General features: G+C 42.3%; 1 protein-coding gene across 3 annotated transcripts in view; it reads left to right on the top strand.

Annotated features, from left to right (window-relative positions):
• Nucleotides 1–13,605: 13,605 nt before the first annotated feature.
• The window catches only part of NR2C2 (nuclear receptor subfamily 2 group C member 2), a 129,674-nt gene continuing 122,974 nt past the window's right edge, over nucleotides 13,606–20,305 (top strand). For 2 of the 3 annotated variants that reach the window (XR_005211592.1, XM_037802597.1), the window contains exon 1: nucleotides 13,720–13,829. The gene's annotated coding sequence lies outside the window, so the exon portion shown is untranslated. Of the gene's footprint in view, nucleotides 13,830–20,305 lie in introns of all 3 variants that reach the window. The other variant, XM_037802600.1, reaches the window with a different exon arrangement.

Here is a 20,305-nt window from a genome sequence, read left to right as displayed (position 1 = left end):
CTGACCTCTCACAAACTCTCCAGAGACCTTAGTATGACTAACAGCAACAAAAAAGTAACAAATATCCTGCACAAAGTGCTCTAAGCACCTTAACCTTGTTATTTCATTTAATTCTCCCAGCACCCTGCTGAGATGAGTGCTATCATTATTCCCATTATACAGAGGAGGAAACCTGTCATTAGACACTTTGCCCAGGATCACACATTCACAACTGGCAAAGCAAGGACTGACTAGTGGCAAAAATCCACCCTTTTAACGGCTTCACTATAGTGCTTCCCTTGAATATTCGTGTTATGAGCCGATACCATGGGTGATTTCTGACCCCTGTACCGTGAATTTCCTCCCACAGTTGACAGAAATCTCTGACTGCAGAGGACCAATCAGTAGGACCTTTACCTCCAAAAGCATAACAAACATGAAGTTAAGTCAGTTTAACATTTGTAGTTTATTTACCAAGCAAAAATACATTAAACTTTTTCACATAATACCAACCTATGCACTTATTCCAATGTTATTTCAACATATTACAAAAATGAATACAGTTCCATTTTTCTGCAGTCATACCATGTACAAGATTTACTTCAACTGCATGTGGGAATCTGGATATTTAAAACCCAAAGCAGATACACTTAAAAAAATTTTTTAAACATACTCAGCAATTGTTATTCAAAGATTGACATGTTAGGATAAACATTCAGGTGTAAGGGATTTGTAAACTGACTTCATGGATGTAGCATATTTTTCTCGCTATAAGAAAACATCAGAATTTCTAAGATGAATATTATAAATAATGTTAATCTAACAAACCAGCCAATTCCTTGCTGTTCTTCTCAAACCCTTTAAGAATCGGCACTGTGAGATGAAAAGACAAGCCTGAAGGTAATGGTTAATATGTGTTCTGTGATAGTTGACAAGAGGGCTTGTTTTGGGAAGGAAGTCACTGTACCCTCGCCTTACCAGTTCCAGGAGGAGCATGTTCAGTGAACGCCTTCTGCCTCAGGTGACCCCACCATGGCTTCTCTTCACAGCACCCCCAAGGGAGAGGGACTCTTCAGAAACGAAATCAAGCCAATGCAAAGAATGCACAGCCCAGAGCCAGTGGTCACCAGAAGCCAGAGCAGTTGTGTTTGGGGTGAGAGGACATGAATTTGCAACACACTACAATTAGAACAAGGACCACTAGCACTACCACGCCAGCCTGAGAGTGGGGAGTGGAGCGCCAGCCATGGGACTGTGGCCTCGGTTCAAACCCCCCAGTCTGTGCCCTGAGGCTGCCACCCCCAAATTGAGCTCAATTTCCCCTATACAGGCTTGCCTAAGGTTCCCCCTGCTGGCTCAGACCTCTCCTCCCAGGGTTTCCCTCCTGGTGGGTCTGGGGTTGGTGGGTCTGGGGTGGGACCCAGGCATCTAGTTTTCACAAGTGCCTTGGGAGATTCTGCAGCACAGACAGGTTGGGAATCTGGGGTTGGGGGCCCTGGGAATGTTTCCTAGAAGAGGTGGTATCTCAGCTGCATCTTGAATAATGAGTATAAACTTAGTTGTCATGGTGGTAATCTTGGTTGGTCGTCAGACTAGGAGTCGGTGTGAAAAGTGCAAATTTTCAAGATATATCCACTATGTATATTCAGATTCTTGGCTGAAGAAAAAGTAAGAACCACGAGTGTCTGAAAATGGTATCTTAAGGCATGACAGAGCTGGCATTAGTATGCAGGCAAGATGGCACGACACCATTTGACATCTGACACCATGTCAAACTTCATAGGCGAAATCTATGGACAAGGTAGTAAATAATTGAGGGGGTTTTGGGGGCCAGTCTAACTGCTGGTTTAGACACAGGACTACCACAAAGGCAGTGCCCTGCTGGAAAAAATGTCTGCTTCCATAGACATCTGGAGAAGCTTAACAACCCTGTGGTCACACACTTAATATCCTGGTGATCATGTGAGAGATTCTGCAGAAAGAGTTCCCTAAATGGACTTGGTCTCTTCCTTGTACGGATAATTAGATGTTGTCATACAGGAAAGGGTGTTCTGTAGAATGAAAACAGGCCTCACTCTTAATCTTCATCACCTTTCAAGGGAGATCTTAGAGAGGTAGTGGGAGAGGCTGCACTTCCAAAAGAGTGAAAGAGATGCTTTTAGGAAATAAAATCTATATTAAGAAAGCACTATAAGCAAGCTTTTTTATTTTTTATTTTTAGCTTGGAGCCATGTCTTTCAAACTGGGAGTAGGTCGTGCAATCAATTGAATGGGTCACAACCAGCTCGACTCCCACCTCCCTGCACACGCACATATGCAGGGAACAGAAAGAACCTGTCAGCTTGTGTCCCTCATCCTTAAAGACTATTTCATGAAAGGTTTGTTTCAATTATATGTGTGTCTGTTTGTATGTATGGGTATGATACATTGATGTTGATGTAAAATATAATCATAAATTATGGTCAAAAATTTTTCAAATCACTAGCTTAAGAGCTCCAGATAAGGGAAAAAAAAAAGAAAAAAGAGCACAAAGTTAGACACATGAGCCAAAACGAAAGAATAATCTGAAGTAACACATGCCAGTGTAATGACATGTCTCCAGTTTTAGTTTTTGAATGACCTCAAAAATACAAGAGGGTAAAAGTATTCAATTTATATTAAAGCTACACAAATCCTTTTGAGCAGGAAATGGACACTTGAGCAATTAAAGGAAGGCCCTAATAGTATATTTAAATTATAAATTATAAATTCTTCAGGAGCTGAGAGTTGCAAATATTATAGAACTTGAAAATATGCCAGGAGCTCTAAATGATGTTTTCAGCAGTGCCTAGTACTCTACTTTATATGAAGAGTCCCTTCTCAAGTGTGAACAGCCCTAAATGACTTCGAGGTCCCTAGAAAATTAGGATGCCATCTTCAGTGTACAGCTTCAGAAGTATGCAGCTCACATTCCCTCCAAAGCTGGATTCAAGAGCAAGGGCAGGAAGATTTGGATGTAATTTCACAGTATGTTCATCAACAGCTATAAAATCCCTAACTCTGTCTTACAGTAAAGTGGGGTAATAAGCCGTTATGTTCATTAGAACTCCTTTTAGATAACAGATATGCGCAGGAAACCAGGATGTAAAAGAATTACCATGTCTTAAGTCTGTGGCCCTTCAAACGCAGTGGCCTGTATTTAACAACCCCTGGCGGTACCACGCTAGAATTCATGAATGTATAATGGCGCTATCCTGTTGTGAGCAGCATACATGAAAAAATAAATTACTTCTTGATCGTCACAGTAATTGGCTTATGCCCTAAAGCATGAGACTTGATTATTCCAACATGTATAATTACGAACGTTATTATAGGCATAAAATTAGACAGCTCTTTTAAAAATGCAGCTATAATACCTCCTCAGTGTGACCCTGACTCTTATTTTATGGAACCAGGTGAAAAATGACCATTGGTTTTCACTCTAACAATCTCACTAATGTCTCTTAAATTTCAACCTTTCACCTACTTAACAAAGATCCTCCATTTTTACAATTATCAAGATACCATTGTCTTATCCTGTGGTTCCAGCCCTAGATCTATGGGATCAGAAACAGATCCTCTTCTGACAAAAAGAGAAGGTGGAGAAAATAGCCTTTTAAATAACATCTTTTTAAAGAAGCATTTCTTTTTCCAGATATGTCCTTTGACATTAGTTAAGCTTTCTTTGTGAAAAAATTTTAGTCTTTTTCCTCTTTATTTAGGAAAGCTATAAGGAGAAATTTTCTTGTAAAAGTATACAGTATTTCTTGTCCATTTCTCTCTTTTGAGGAAAAAATCGCAACAGAATAGATATTTGCTAAATAGCATATTTTAAATTTTTAAACAAATTTAACATAGCATAGAAACATTGAAAGTTGCCTGTCTACTTAAGGGCTTTAGTCTGGAGCTGTGAGCTTTGAGTTTCAGCAGCCTTTGTTCATGCTTCAGTTTACCACTTACGAAGCACTTCCACATGCTTCAAGGGGGTAGGGGGTGGGGAGACACAGGCTGGGGTCCTTGTCCAAAGCCCCACAGTCAGTGATGGCAAATCTACAATGTGGCGAGACCCAGGGTGCTCTGCACTCTGCTATCTGAAAGGTTATTAATTTCCAGTTATTTTCAAAACTGACTCCACTGATTGAAACTATGATACATGGTTGACCAATAAATTTTGACTCTCCTAAAACAGAGAAATGCTAATTACTTAAGTTCTAATCAGATCATACATCTAGGTGCAAATCAGACTTAACGAAACCTGGAGCCTCAAGAAAGACATCATGGTATCATCTCCAGGATTAGTTAGCTGGAAAGCAAGGCTAATAGGATGTGGATTGTGTTTCCTGCTGCTTGAAATTTTCAGTCGACTGTTGCAATAAGAAGAGGGTGAATAAGTGGCTGAACGTTGTATAGGTAAGTCTATGAGAATTCTAAGAGACTTTGGAACACAGCAATATACAGGTACTATTATAACATTGATGCCAGGCTTGACATATACGAAGCACTAGTATGGCCAATTACAAGGAGCTCACAGTCTGAGGAGTCGGGCACAAAAACTCTAATTCTCTATGGCAGAAGCATGAGGGAATGGGTGAGAGAACAATGAATGGATTGTGCTTGACAGACTAGGAAGGAGTTCCTGTGGGTGACTTCTGACTTGGGGCTTGACATCTGAGGACGGAGTGGCGAGGGTGGAGGTCATTGGAGGCAGAGGGCAGAATGAGTGAGGTGTGGCGCAGTCGGACACCATGTGGCATGTTCAGGGAACAGAGTAGTCCAGTGTTGCCAAAGGTGGGGGAAGTCACAAAAGTAGATGAGACAAAAGCTGTTTGGGACCAGGTCCTTCCAGGCCACTGAATATCCATCTGGCCATTTGGGATTTATCCTATAGTTGCTAATAGACTGTGGGAGCCATCAAATACTTTATAACAGGTGGGTGACAAGAACAGGCTATTTTCTAAAGATGGCCACAACAATAGATCTCCTTCTTCGTGCAGGCTCCTCTTACAATGTGGCTTGACATTCCTCCCACCCCTCTTCAGGAACCTGGACAGATTCTGTGAATGCCTCAGCAAGTAGCAAAGGGAGGAAATGACTCTATGTGACTCCTAGGGCTAGATCATAAAAATGCCCCCTTCTTCTCTTTGGGATGCTGATTCTTGGAATGCACCTGCCTTGTTGTGGGGAGGCCCAGGTGACATGGAGAAGCCATGTGTAGATGTGCAGGCCAACAGCCAGCATCAACCATTAGACAGGTGAGTTAGGAGGTGAGTAAGACTTTCTGATGGCTCCAGCTCCAGCCACTCCACTATCTGACTGCAATCACAAAAGCCCCAAGAAAGAACCTCTTATCTGAGTCCTCCAGAACTGCAAGATAATAAAATGATTGTTGGCTTTTAAGCCCCTAAGGTTTGGGGTGATTATATAGGAATAGATAACCAGAAAATATGCATTTCTTGGCTCCCTCCCCAAACCCATTAAAGGATAGTATAAGAGTAAAAACCCACAAGGTCAAAGAGAATACAAGAGGAAGCATATAGTATGAGAAAGGATATGGAAAACATCAGCCCATATTTTGAAGATATAACACGCACAGACAAGTGGAAGCTGACTTGGCAGAGGAGAAAACTAAAACCAAAGTGCCTGCAGAGAGGGATGTCAGTAAGATACCAGCTGTTTTGGGCCACTAACCCTTGAAAGGCTCTGTATTTGGAGGCACAAGGTGTCCTGGAAGACCAGGGTATGTGCTGGGACTGAAAACAGGATTGGTTGAGAGTCTAACCCCACTCCATAGAGCCATGTGATGGCCCTTCCCCCCACCCTGGCAGGAGAAAGAAATTACGAGAGGCTGGGGACTCAGGAACACCTGGCATAGCTGGAGCAGGTGTACTACACTTCTCTGAAAACAGGACTAGGAAAGTCTACACACTCACCTGTGGAACTCTCCACCTCCTTACTGCTGAGCATCCAGCACAGCAGCAGCCAGACTTAACCCGAATCCCCCAGGCCCGCAAGAGACTGTTGGCTCCAACCTCTGAATATGGATTCATGATTCTTGCCAAGTTCCCTCTGACAGATAAAGATGTGTGCTTAATAGAAGGGGTCAAAATTTGTAGAGTTCAATAGTGTTATTGGAAGACGACCAATAAAATGCCCTCATCTCAAGGTAGCTGGAAAGAGCCCACTGGGGAGGGCTTTCAGCACCCTGCCCAGGAGTTTGGATTGTATCCAACAGTCAGAGGCCCCAAATTGGTAGTCTAGAGCCATGCTTATAGGCTGTTGGGCATGCACAGTTTAAAAACCATTTGAAGAAGTTGCCAAAATTTTAAAGTCAAGATTTTTATTTGGATTTTTTTATTTCATTTTAATTTGGATTTCTGACTTCTCTTTGAGAAATCAGAAACTACACCACTTCTGGGCCATATTCCAGAACTGATAAGGGGCTGTCTTTAAGTGGGTCACGAGCTCTCCAGTTCAACCATTGGAACACACACATTTACAGCCCTAGGCATCCTTTTCACTTCTGTCCTATGCAATGTGTAACCACTAGAGGTTTTACAAATACATGAGGGGTAGGAATGTCTTTGTTTCAGAACGCTCAAACAGCAACATGAGATGGACGGATGGAAGGATGGATGGAAACCGTGGCTGTAGGAAATGGTGGGGGAATAAAAAGGAGTCAAATTTGAGAATAGAACCAAAAGGATTTGGTGTTGTTTGGACTCGCAGTCCTATGGGTTGACAGTGTACTCAAGGTCTCCGTAGGCCAGAAAAATCAGAGTTGCACCCCATCTCTCCCCACCATAAAGGACAAGGATCCAAAAAAAAGCACAGAAGGGGAAGGATTCTCCACAGAACCTGTGGCAATGAACAGGCTGCACGACGACTTCTTTAAAAAACTTGACGTTTAAAAAACTTTTAGTCTTCCTGAGTAGAGAGGCCAGAGAAGTTCCCAGGCCTCAAGACTGAGAGTTCCTAGTTAGGCAATATTTAAAAGAAAAAAAAAAAAAGTCCTTTGGAGCAACCCTTACTCTTAAAACAGGGGGCCAATGATCTCAAAGGGGTTCATGCCTCCCCCAAATGCTCAAGAGCTACTGCACTAAGATGTATGAGTCAAGTATAACCTGGAAATAACACCTTCTCAAGGTCAGAAGCCCCAGGACACAGACTCAAGGGGCTGGACTCTTGGGTAAAAGCTTTTCCATACCTGTGGGAAGGGGCTGGGGAATATGCTCTACTACCATTCCTGGGTTCTGGTCTCAGCAATCCACCACTGGGCCAGAGTCATTTCTCTTCTCGGGAAGATTAAGGGCCATTTATATAGAAGATAAGACCTCCCAAGTGGCCTTCCAAGCTGCACTAATCTTTGCTAAGAGCTTGACTCACAGAGAATCAAGGAGGTGAGCAGAAAACAGAAGGGAAGAAATAAACAGAAACAACTGTTAATAAATGCTCTACCACTTAATAGTTATGTGACCTTGGAGAAGTCATCCTCTTTTTTGTTTCTGCCCTGGCCTCATCAGCTCTGAAAACAGAAAAACATCACTTACACCTCTCAGGTTATTGTGAAGATTAAACAGGATAATGTGGAAGGAACAAGTGACCTGATATTCAGAAGTTACCTATGTCCAGATTCCAAATTCTTAAAAAACAAGGCTAACAGCCAATCTTAGGAGTTTTAAAAGTTTATTTTGTATACATGTCATAATTACACAAACCATATAGGAAGTCTGATAAAATGATCACTATATGTAAGTACCTGCTCACAATAAAGGAAAATTAATACAAAGATGTACATAAGTATTTTTTTAATTAAATTCAGTTTTATTGAAACACATTCACACACCATACAATCATCCATGGTATACAATCCACTGTCCACAGTATGATAACATAGTTATGCATTCAGCACCACAATCTATCTCTGAACATTTTCCTTACATCAGAAAGAACCAGAACAAGAATAAAAAATAAAAGTGAAAAAAAGAACACCCAAATCATCCCCCATCCCACCCCATTTGTCCTTTAGTTTTTATCCCCATTTTGCTACTCATCCATACACTAGATAAAGGGGGTGTGATCCACAAGGTCTTCACAATCACACTGTCACCCCTTGTAATCTACATTATTATATAACTGTCTTCAGGAGTCCAGACTGCTGGGTTGGAGTTTGGTAGTTTCAGGTATTTACTTCTAGCTATTCCAATACATTAAAACCTAAGAGGTGTTATCTATATAGTGCATAAGAATGTTCACCAGAGTGACCTCTCGACTCCATTTGAAATCTCTCAGCCACTGAAACTATTTCATCTCATTTTGCATCCCTCTTTTGGTCAAGAAGATACTCTCAGTCCCACGATGCCGGGTCCACATTCATCCCCAGGAGTCATATTCTGCATTGCCAGGGAGATTTACAACCCTGGGAGTCAGATACCACGTAGTGGGGAGGGCAGCGAGTTCACCTGTCGAGATGGCTCAGTTAGAGAGAGAGAGGGCCACATCTGAGCAACAAAGAGGTACTCAGGGGGAGACTCTTAGGCACAATTATATGCAAGTTTAGACTCTCCTCTGCAGTAAGAGTTTCATAAGGGCAAGTCCCATGATCGAGGGCTCAGCACATCAAACCGCCAGTCCCAATGTTTGTGACAACATCAACACCAGTCCAGGTGAGGATGTCCAACACATCCGCACCTTCTCCCAGATCCTTGGGGCTGGGGAGGGGAAGGCTGTAAATATATTTTTTTATTATCTTCCCAAATTACTCTGGGATGTGTCACTATTTCACTCCAGCCAATACTAACCTACCGTATCTCACTTCCTATTCAAAGTTCCATGCAATTGTGGTGTTTGAACAAATCGACTGTAGAGTTGTACCATTCAGAAAATTTAGATCCTGTACCAAATAGATATCTCTTCCCTTGGTCTCATATGGAAGTTGAAGTTTTAAAACACAATCAGTTTCAACCTTTACCCTTTGGCCTGGCTTCCCTGGTCTTAACCAGACCTGCTTCATTCATATCACTAATTGAAGTCTGGGCTTTTTTTCAGCTTTTTTTTTTTTTTTTTTTAACAGTGGCTGTATGCACTAATACTGACATTCATATCTGCCGAGCTCTAGCTCTGAGTTTCAGGTGTCTCAGAGATATGCATTGTTCCAGAGACCAATCAGGTTATACGCTAGGGGATCAGCATCTCAAAGTTTAGAGATAGGAATCACAATTCAGGGATAGAGTTAACTGCTGTAAGAGCTTACAATCTAGGGACTATTACAATTATTATGTCCACGTTAGGCTATGTTCTAAGATTCAATTCTGAGTTTACACATTGTAGTTGGTCCATATTCGTGAGGCATTAAAGTGTTTGCCTTTATTTCTGGTATACTTCACTCAAATACTGTGTACAGGATCCATTCACCTCGTTGTGTGCCTCACAGCTTCACTCCTTGTAGTTGCTCAATGTTCCACTGTATGTGTATACCACATGTACATAAGTATTTACAAAGTTCATTATTAAGCCTCCCATGCTATGAAGACAAAATTATCAGCAATTAATATACATTACAAAAAAGGAGAAATCATTTTTTGTATCACAAAAGCAGTACCCTTACAAGTAAAAATTTCTGCTTGAAAATAGTAATTTGAAAATTTAACATAGCCACAATATTGTTTAATCAAAATTTGATTTTCACTTATTCAACCTTTATCACTTAAATACAGATTTAAAATAATTTTGGATGGCAAAAACAAGTTTGCTCTGTGTTAGGTACAAAATGAAACCATCAGATATTTTTACATATTTATTTTATTTAAATCTTAATCTTAACAGAACATGTGACAAGGCTGTTAAGGAGGGCTCTGATCTCTAGTTTTCATCAATCATTCAGAAAAACTGTATCTAGGAATGGAATATCACTTAAAATATTTCCTGCAGTAATAAAATGTTAACAAATATGAAAAAAAAAAAAATGAAACCATTGGGCTGCTCCTACTCTCAAGGAGTTCAGACTACCAAGAGAGACACACAAATTGATCAATCACTGATTGCAAAACAGACTGGTGTTATTGCCCAAATTATTCAACAAAAAGGAACAGAGTAGTGATACATAATACAACATGGATGAACCTCTAAAACATAAGGCCAAGTGAAAGAAGCTGGATACAAAAGATCACATATTGTATGATTCCATTTATATGAAATATTCACAATAGATAAATCCAAAGACCAGAGCCAGCTTGGTAGTTGCCAGGGACTGGGGGGAAAGGAGACTGAGGGCATGGGGGAATGGGGAGAAACTGCTTAATGGGTAAGGGGTTTTACATTAGTGATGGAACTGTGTTAGAGCTAGACAGAGATGGTGGTTTGCGTTAACACTGTGAATATACTGAATGCTACTGAATTGTTCACTTAATTTTATGTTATGTGAATTTCACCTTAATAAACTAAAAAAAAAAAGACCTGTCCAGAGGACTATAGAAGGTAGAGGAGGAAACACCTGGGTCTCCCCCAAAAAACACTGTGCAAGGAGCCAGAAATCCCAGGCTCACAGCCCAGCTGGAGGAAGTCTCTGAACCTCACCTTCACTGTAAAAATGGAATTATTTCCTGTAACTGTTGCTAGGAAAAACACTCATTCAATACATGCCCATATCACATCTGTTCCATATGAGGTACTGTATAAGGGCTGCAACACAGACACAAGGCACATCCCAACAAAAGGCCTGGTCTGGGCAGGTGCTGAGATAATGCACAAAGGGTTGGGTACTGCCAGTGGGCCCACTGACCTCGTGAATGAATAATCTCCATGTGTGCTCAGTTTAAAAAAGAAATTCTCCTAAAATGCATTTCACAATGTGGAACAAGTTATTTTATTATTATTTTTTTGCCACATAGGTTTGGAATTACATCAGTGTTTTGGGCCTGGAGTATCCCTCCAAATTACTTGTGATACTCAGCAGAAGCACTGATGTCAGGCCCCACAAAGTTTACTGCTTCAAAACCTCTGTGCCTGGCAATTCTGAAGTGCACCCTACATCAAGAACCCTTTATTTTAAAGGCTGATAAAATAAAATGTTAAAAGCATTGTTAAAGCAAGTGTGGAAGGTTCTCATTAATAGGAACTCAATAAAAAAAAAAGGTGAAAGTATAGTTAGTATAATACAGCTTGTATTTTTTTGGACCATTAAATCCCTCAAGTGTTACAAAGTCATGTCAACGTATTCTTTCTAACAAGACTTCTTTCTGGTAAAACCACAATGGAGCCAAAAAAAAAGAGGCACTGTGGTGGTGCTGACCTCAGCTTTCAGCTTTCAGAGGTCTGTGTGTGTACATGTGCATTTGTTTTAGGGGAGGAAAAGCTGCTCAAACTGACCAAGATTATGAACCCTTTCTACTAAATTAAACAACTAACCTTTAACTGAAATTTTACTGAATATTATTATAAATAGGGCAGACAGATGTTGCATGGTTTAGTGTACAGACTTTAACAGCAAATGGACTAGATCAAAGCCCTGGCTTCGCTTATTGTGCATGTAACATTGGGCAGCTCCCACATCTCAGTAAGATGGAAATAACAGTGCCTCGTTCACGGAGCTACTGAGTATTAGGTGAAACTAGAAAACCATAAGCCACCAAAGAAACATTAGTTACTGAATAATACTTATTTGAAAATCTAGTAAAATTGTAATGTGTTAAAAAAAAAAACACAAAACCTCATTGATGTATGAATTTTTAGGCTGTATCTAGAAGCTTAGCATTAAAAACTTAATTTTTGAAAAAGAGTACATGATCACAAAGCACACCATGTTTGCAAAGACTGACCATCAAAATATTGTTACCTCAGCAAAACTGTGAACTGTGTATATGAATGTGGTTAAAAGGGGAAATTTCAGGCTGAATGTTATCAGAGTGAGAATTTTTTAAAATCATAGAATTGTACAACAGTGAACCCTAACATAAACTCCGAACTGTAGTTAATAGTATAATTATAAAATATTGTTTCATCAACTGTAACAAAGGTATCTCACTAGTGCAGTGTTAATAGGAAAAACACTGTGTGTGAGGGGAGGGCAGAGGATATGGGAACTCTGTATTTGTTGCATGATTTCTCTGTAAACCTACAACTTCTCTAATTAAAAAAAAAATTGCACACACACGCACATATATGTAGTTACCTCAAGCACATCACTCGACCTTTCTGGGTTCCACCCACATCACCTGTGAGACAGAAAAATTCTTCCTGCCAGAATATTTGACCAAGTTATCCACACGTCCCTTCCAGCTTCAGGATATGTGGGTTCAGTATGACATTACAAATTCAGCTCTGTGCGCCTTACTTTCTTGCAAGGTGAAAGCAAGGAAGAAGGCAAAATGGGTGTGTTTAAAGCATTTTCTATCAAATAAAAACATTGTAAGATTATGGGCAAAATATTCAGAGTTAAGATCACCCTGATAAAAGCCCAAAAGACCACTATTTAAGAAAAGAGGTCAACCCATTCATTCTGGAGTCAGTCTTTATTCCTAATAACCAAAAAACGTGCAGGGAAAAAAAAATTAATAAGCACAGGATCTGCAGTCTACAAAGCATCGTGATGCAGGGGAATCTAGCGTGAACACCAGGGAATCTAGGATAAGTAACTGGTCCACACTGCCAGACAAATCAAAACTATAATTTAAAAAAATAAGAGAAATATCTAGGAAAAATCTACAACCCAAGATGCTTAAGATTAAGAGAGGCAATTTTCTTAGCAATTTTGCTAAGAGTTGCTTTACGTGCATTTATGTAATCACCGTTTATTAATTCGAAATCACGAGATGGTGGGGAGGGCACGGGATTACACCCTAAAATTTAGATCGTACGTCGATGAAAAAAATTACAATATATTTTGGAGAGTTTTAACACTTTACCTGACTCGGCCAGAAACTGGCGCGTCCTGGGACCTTTAAAACCGAAATAACATCACGTGTGTCCCAAATAAGGAACAGGTGGTTCAATACCCACCCAATAAAGCACCCCTTTCCGGCCCACAGGTGCTCCGCTCCGTGGCCGGGAGACTCCATCACGCCAGTTAAGCCCCCCGCTTCTTAAATTAAGACACTTCTCGTGCTCCGCTGAAGAGCCACCTCCACGGGAGGACACAACGAGACCCCAATCCCCAGCAGGCTGGAGGAGCGCACGGTCCCCGGGGAGGGGCAGGCTTGGAAACGAACAACGGTACCCGGTATACACAGCTTTGGAAGACGACCGATCTTTGCCCTGGAAGTAGAAAACCCGCAGCCGCGCAAGGCGCCAAGAGTCGGCATTTGAATTAAGTGCTCGCCGGGCGGCCGCGGCGCCTCGGCTCGGGTCCCGAGCGCAGCTGGGAAGCGCCCCGCCACCCGGGCCCCGCAATTCACGGGCCGGATGGCCCGAGCGCCCGGCCGCGGCGTTCCGGTGCGCGCGCGCGCCTCAGCCAATCGCGTGCTCGCCCGCCCCCCGCGGCTGCAGCGAGGCTGGCGCCGGGAAGAGGAAGAAGAACATTCGCCCTCCTCCTACCAGCGCGCGGGCGGCGGCGGCGGCGGCACCGGGGTCACGAACTCTGACCTTTCACTGACAAAAACAATAACAAACCCCCCCTTCCCCGCGACCCCGGCGGCGCCCCCGGGCCCGCCCCCGCCATCCCCGCTCCCACCGCGGCGCCTCGTCTCTCGCCCGCTTCCCCGCGAGCCCGCAGCCCCCGGGGCTCCCGCCATCCGCGAGCGCCGGGAGCCCGGCCTCCCCGCGCCCTGCCCTCCGCGCCGGGGGCCGCCCGCCGCAGACACGGGACCAGTTTCGAGGCCGCTTTGGCGCCAAATCCTGAGGTAAAATCGAAAAGGGGTCGGGCGGCGGAGGGGGCGGGCCTGGCGCGCGGACATGGAGGCGCCGCGGCGGCGGCGGCTGAACCCGACCCTTTTACCTTTGCCATGGGGCGGCGGCGGCGGCGCCGGACGCTTTGCATAGTGGGCCGGGCCGCTCCCCTCCCCGCCCGCGGCCGGGCGAAGCGAGCGGTCTCCCCTTGACCGGCCGGGCCGGCGCGAGGGAGGGGGCGGAGGGGAATGGTCGCGGCCCCGCCTCACAGTTGGCCCTCCGCCAGCGCCGCCATTTTGTTCTCGGCAGAGATGGCTGCGGCTGGGCCTGGCTTCCCTCCTCCTCCTCCTCCTCCTCCGCCGCCTCCCTGCGGTCCCTCTTTCCCTGGCTCCCCGGCTCTTCGCCCCTCGGCTTCTCGCCTACCGTTGGCGGCCGCCGCTGCCCAACCACCGTTTTTTCCATAGGGGAGGGAGGAGGAAAAGATGGAAGGCGGGTGCGGGGCGCGACCTCGTGAGCGACAGCTAGGCCGACCAATTGGTGCTCAGAGAGGAGGGCCGGGATCTGCGGCGCCTCCCCCGGACGCTCTGCTCATTGGCCTAGGCAGTAGAGGGCGGTCCCCGTGAGGCGCGAGTGTCCAGGCGGGGCAGGGGCAGGGGCGCGGCCTGGGGCCGGGGCGGCGGGGCGGGGCAGGGGGCGGGGCGCAGTGCTCGGGAGCGCGGCCCCGGGTCGGAGTCTGGGGCGCGCGCGCGGACGTGGCGGGGACGGGCGCTCCGGTTTCAACCGAGCGCTGGGTGTTCCTCGGCCTGGAACCACACCAGACTGAGTACTATAGAACAATAGTAGTCGAGGTGATGAAGCATTTTGAATCCATGCACTGCCTCGTGGGAAGACCTTTTAGATTGTAGAATGGGGAGAGTGTTCTTTCTTGTCTGGTCGGATCTGTCTTCCGTGGTTTGTTTGAGGGGCTCAACTCAGAAAATGGAGTCCAGGCTACTTTGTGAAACTCAAAGTAATGTAAAAATGGTGTTATCGGTAAAAATGGAATGTAGAGACACCGAGAGCTGAAAGCTTACGGGTATTGAGGACTTGAGAGAGCAGAATCGGACTTGGTTCTTTTCTCACTCGTTCATTCATCCGTATATACTTAGTTTTAGGCACTGATGACATATCCAGAGAACGGGATGAAGAAGGCCCCTGCCTGCCTGGAGTTTGGGGGTGGGGTGGGGTGGTGAATAGACAATTAAATAGCGATAATTTCAGAGAGTGGTAGATGAAAGAAATGAAACGGATGGATGTGGTAAAGAAGGCCAGAGGGGACTAATCTGGATTGCATGGTCGGAGAAAACCTCTGAGGAGGTGATGTTTGAACAAGAGCTGAAAGATTAGAAGGAACCCCAGGAAGGAACAGTATTCCATCAGAGAGAATGACAAGTGTAAAGGTTCACTAGAGAACGTTTTTGGTGTGATTGAGAACAGTCCATCTGTGGCTGGAGAGTAGTTGGAACTAGTTCACTACCTTTTCCATGATCTCACTCTGTCTCTAGGCTGAAGTCTGGAGAATGGCTCTTCAATTTAATAATAAAGAAAGAAGAGAGCCAAGCAAAATGTGGGCATCAAATGAATTGCTGACAATTCATGACATAGGGGGAAAAGCCTCAGAAAAATTACTTTACTTCCAGATTGAAATCCTTTTTACTCCTTTATATACATCTTAAATTCATCAAATATTTGCCAAGCCTCACTAATACCCCAGGCACTATGTTCTAGGCTGCATATACAAAGGTAATTAAGACATCGATTAGTGCCCTCAAAAATAGGTGTACGTGATTCTATACAGTTGAGTTCTGTTCTCTTCTCTCCCCTGTATATACATACATGAATATATACACACAGTGTTTTAGGTGACAGCTTAATAGTGTGGTTAAAGCTCCAACACTAATTTACTTATGTGTGACTTCTCAGTACTCACATTTAGATAATAATAGAACCTTTTAGGATTGAAGATTAAATGAGTTAATATTAATTAAGAGTTTAGAAATTACTGGAGAATGTCTCTTCAGTTTAATAATAGAGAAAGAAGAGAGCCAAGCAAAATGTGGCTCTCAATAAATAATAGTAAACTCTCAATAAATAATAGTTGTTGTGGAACACAAGTTTTCTGGTACGGTCATTGGACTAAGTGATACAAGAAATGAAACTTTTAGACAGAGGAGCAGGGACTAGAACACTGGATTAGAGCAATTAGAATACTGGGATTCTAGTTTTGGGTCTTCTGTTTTCAGCTAGTCACTTGACATTCAGACCAAAAATTTACTTAGAAAACAAAGTAGTAGAATTAAATAGTACTAACAGAAATACAGGATGCTTTACAACTTACAAAACTCTTTAACAGGCATTATACTGTTCAATCCCACAAGAAACCATGTGATGGTAAAGGCTCTTTTCCTGCTTCCTATTTAAAAACTTTTCCAAGACTTTTCATTGTTTTCTTAATCCTGTACACCTAGCTCTCTGTGCTCTGGACACACTGGCTCACCTTCAGCGCCTGGACAGTGTGCCTTACCTTCTGCCCCAAGCCCTTTGCACATGTGGTTCCTGCAGCCACCTCTGCATATACACATCCTAGTCCTGAGGTCTTGACTCAAGCATCATTTCTAAAGGGAAGCCCTCCCTGAGGCCCACTGCCAGTCAAGATCAGATTTTTTTGCTTTCTACTGTATTCCTTTCCTTTATAAACGTTATCTCACTTTATAATTATACACTCCATTATGTGATTATTTGATTAATGTCTGTACCCTGTACCACACTGTAAGTTTTATGAGAGCAGGAATCATTTCACTCATCATTATATTTCCAGCACTTAGCAGAATGCCTGGCACTATTTGTTGAGTGAAATGAATTGTTGGGATTATTTATGATATCACTGATAACTAAGCCACTGCTCATTAATGGGTGCCTTTTTATGTGGGCTTGTTTGGTGATTCAAGTGATACTGCCAGCAATAAAATGTCTGTTATGCTATTTGAATGAATTTAGGAAATGGTCCCTGACAGATATGGTACTGCCTGTGGACATAAATATATACACGGTGATGTTTTTAAATCTCTTTTTATCCACTCATCTGTTAATTTCTGTTTCTTTTTTTTTTTAAAGATGAGAAATAGGTAATTTCAATAATCAAATTACAAGTTTAATTACCTGAAAGTTAATGAGTTCATAACTGAAGAAATAGTCTAAATATAATCATGTCATTTACTTTAACTGAAGAGACAAAGAACCAAGCTAACCCGATTTTCTTGAAATTAAAAACTGTAGTCTTTGTTTCTCTGTCACCAGGGGTCAGAGAGCGAGGAAGAAATCTTCATTGAGTTTGCAGGGCATTGTGGGTTGAGAATCTCTGTGGCCGTTAATTTTAAATATTTATCTTTCCAAATCTTTTCTTGATTCATGCAGTGAAATTATTGAAAATCACCTTTTAGTTGCTTTATCAAGGTTAAAAGCAGATTTTGCAAAATATATGTCAACCCTGCTCTGGAAAGCCTAGTAAATAAAACATTTTTGTTGACTTATCTGACATAATGCAGTTTTTTTTTTTAATTAAAGAAGTTAAAAGTTTACCAAAAAAACATGCATAAAATACAGAGTTCCTATATACCACCCTATTGTTAACACCTTGCATTAGTATGGTACATTTTTTACAGTTGATGAAAGAACATTTTTATAATTGTACTACTCCCTATAGTCCATGGTTTACATTAGGGTCCACTGTGTTGTACAGTCATGCTTTTTTTAAAAATTTTTATTCTGGTAACGTATACAACCTAAAATACCTCTTTTAACCACATTCAAATATATAATTCAGTGGTGTTAATTTCCTTCACAGTGTTGTGCTATCATCACTACATCCATTGCCAAAACGTTTCTATCAACCCAAATAGAAATTTTGTACAATTTAAGCATTAACTCCGCACTCCCTACCATCACCTCAGTCCCTGGTAACCTATATTCTTGTTTTTGATGCTATGAATTTGCTTATTCTGATTATTTCATATTAGTGAGATCATAAAATATTTGTCCTTTTTATCTTGCTTATTTCACTTAACATGATATCTTCACAATCCATCCATGTTTTCCATGTATGAGGACTACTTTCCATTTTACAGCTGAATAATATTCCATTGTATGTATATACCACATTTTGTTTATCCATTCATCCATTGATGGACATTTGGTTTCCTTCCATCTTTTGACAGTTGTGAATAATGCTGCTATGAACATTGGTGTGCAAATATTTGTTCAAGCCCCTGTTTTCAGTTCTTTTGAGTGTATACCTAGAAGTGGGGTTGCTGGGTCATATGGTAATTCTATACTTAACTTTCTGAGATACTGCCAAACTGTTTTCCACAGAGGCTGCATTATTTTACTTACACACCAACAATGAACAAGTGTTCCTGTTTCTACAAATTGTCTCCACACATGGTAATACAGATTTTTAAAATAAAACAACTCCTATGGTATTTTCAAAGCACCAGAAACATTTTTTAAAAACTCACTTTTAATACTTTATTTTTAGGTGTTTCTTTTATATCCTATTCAAGGATTTTGGATGTCATTTGTTCAGTTCACCACTTTGACTCCCTGAAGTAATTATTCAGTGTAACCAAAGAACAGATGGTTTAATGAAAAAGCTATATATTTTCTTACATCATTAAATTAGTTATTTATTGTTTCAACAGCTGTATTTGTGGTGACCTTGAAGTTTTGTTTTCATGAACATACCTTTACAGAAAGAAGGAACAACCCTATGTGCAGTAACCTCCTCATTTTATGAGAACTCCTGGGAAGTTTTTAACATTTGTCTCCAAGGAATCAAGAGACAGTGTGGTGCAGTGGAAAGAGCATGGACTGTGGGTGCAGAAAGACCTGGCTCTGAAACCTTGAGACCTTAGCCTCTTTCAGGCTTATACATTCCTTTACAGATTCCTTTGTATTTGTAAGATGGGAAGGCAGAGCCAACATTGAGATCAGGCCAAAAGAAGGAGGCACTTATTATCCCTTTGACATCAAGTTCAAGGGAGGCAGGTCTGTGTGGACTAGCCCATCCCTCAGCCTTGGCACTGAGCCACTGGACACCTGTGTCCAGCTGCCTGAGCTCTTTGTGTGTTGAGGACCCTCCTTATGAATTTTTATCTTTGAGTTCTCTTACTTATGTGCCATAGCACCCATAGTAAATATCAGTAACATCAAAATGCATGGAGGGGGATCCTGGGAAGGAATCCTAGAGTTGGAAAGGGTCTTAAAACTCGTCAAGCCTGGCCTCCCACCTGATGTAAAACTCCCCTGGCAGATTTTAGTTGTTCTCTTTTGACTTAATTGCTGATTATGAGGACTTTAAATAATGCTGACTTTTTTTTTTTACAATGTATGATCATCTTTAACCTAATGGACACAGTCATGCATCTGCCAGACTTTGTAAAAGACACTTCCTTGCTTATTTGTTGGAGGTTCCCTTTCTGCCAACCTAGCAGGCCTGAAGCCCTGAGATTATCTTTGTAATTCCTTCCTATCCTGTCATTCCTTCTCCGTATCCCTTGTCATCTACTGCTGCTACCTGCTTCCCACTTCAGGTGTCCTGAGTGCTAGAGAGTTTTAATCAGCAGGAGCTCAGTACCAAAAGGCCGGACTTCTGGGAAAAACAACTCGACCAACATGGGTCACAATGATAATGAGGGGGAGTGGATAGAGGGGTGAAAGTCCAAATCAGGGCATTGGTATAGGAAACAGTAATTATAGATTCAGACCTGTAGCATCTGGGAGTAGAGGGATGTGAGATGAATTCTTAAGAATGGGAAAAAAATAGGCTAGCTCAGAAGATATGTTAAGAATTAAACAAGATAAGGGATGCAAAATTCCTACTTTGATCTAAGGCTTGTAGTAAGAGCTGAGTAAATCCACTCAGCTTTCCATCTGTCTATCTCTCCTTTACACTAATAGAAATGAAGAGGGCCCACAGCACCCTTAAACTTGGGCCCTTGGTAAGGTGGGGTGAATTATTCACAGTGTATGATTTTTTTTTTTCAATAGGGGAGGTCTCCACACAGAAAACTGTAGAACTGCCCTGGTAGCATAGAGACTCCATGTAGGTGAGAGCCACTTCTCTTCCTCACTATTTACTTCCTACTCCACCTCCTCACCCCTAATTCATGTGCCATTGCTGCCCTTTTGTTACAGTCCAGCCTTTTAATTTGAAAGAAGCAAGTTTCCTATGGAGGGATGCAGTGGGCAGGAAATCACCTGACTAAAGAGCTAAGCAATCTTTGATTTTAAATAGTGGCAGGGTTTCTGATGACAGGATATGTATCTAAACTTGACCTTTGAGGCATCCCAGTGAGCATCTTTTCTGTTGATGAACATTTCTATTGTGTAAACCTGCCATCTGATTTCCAGCTATGATTTCAAATCTTGAGCTATGTATTTCTCATATTTTACT

The sequence above is a fragment of the Choloepus didactylus genome, chromosome 1, assembly GCF_015220235.1.
Source record: "Choloepus didactylus isolate mChoDid1 chromosome 1, mChoDid1.pri, whole genome shotgun sequence".
In the NCBI taxonomy this organism is placed as follows: domain Eukaryota; kingdom Metazoa; phylum Chordata; class Mammalia; order Pilosa; family Megalonychidae; genus Choloepus; species Choloepus didactylus.
This window is presented reverse-complemented; position numbering and strand designations above follow the sequence as displayed.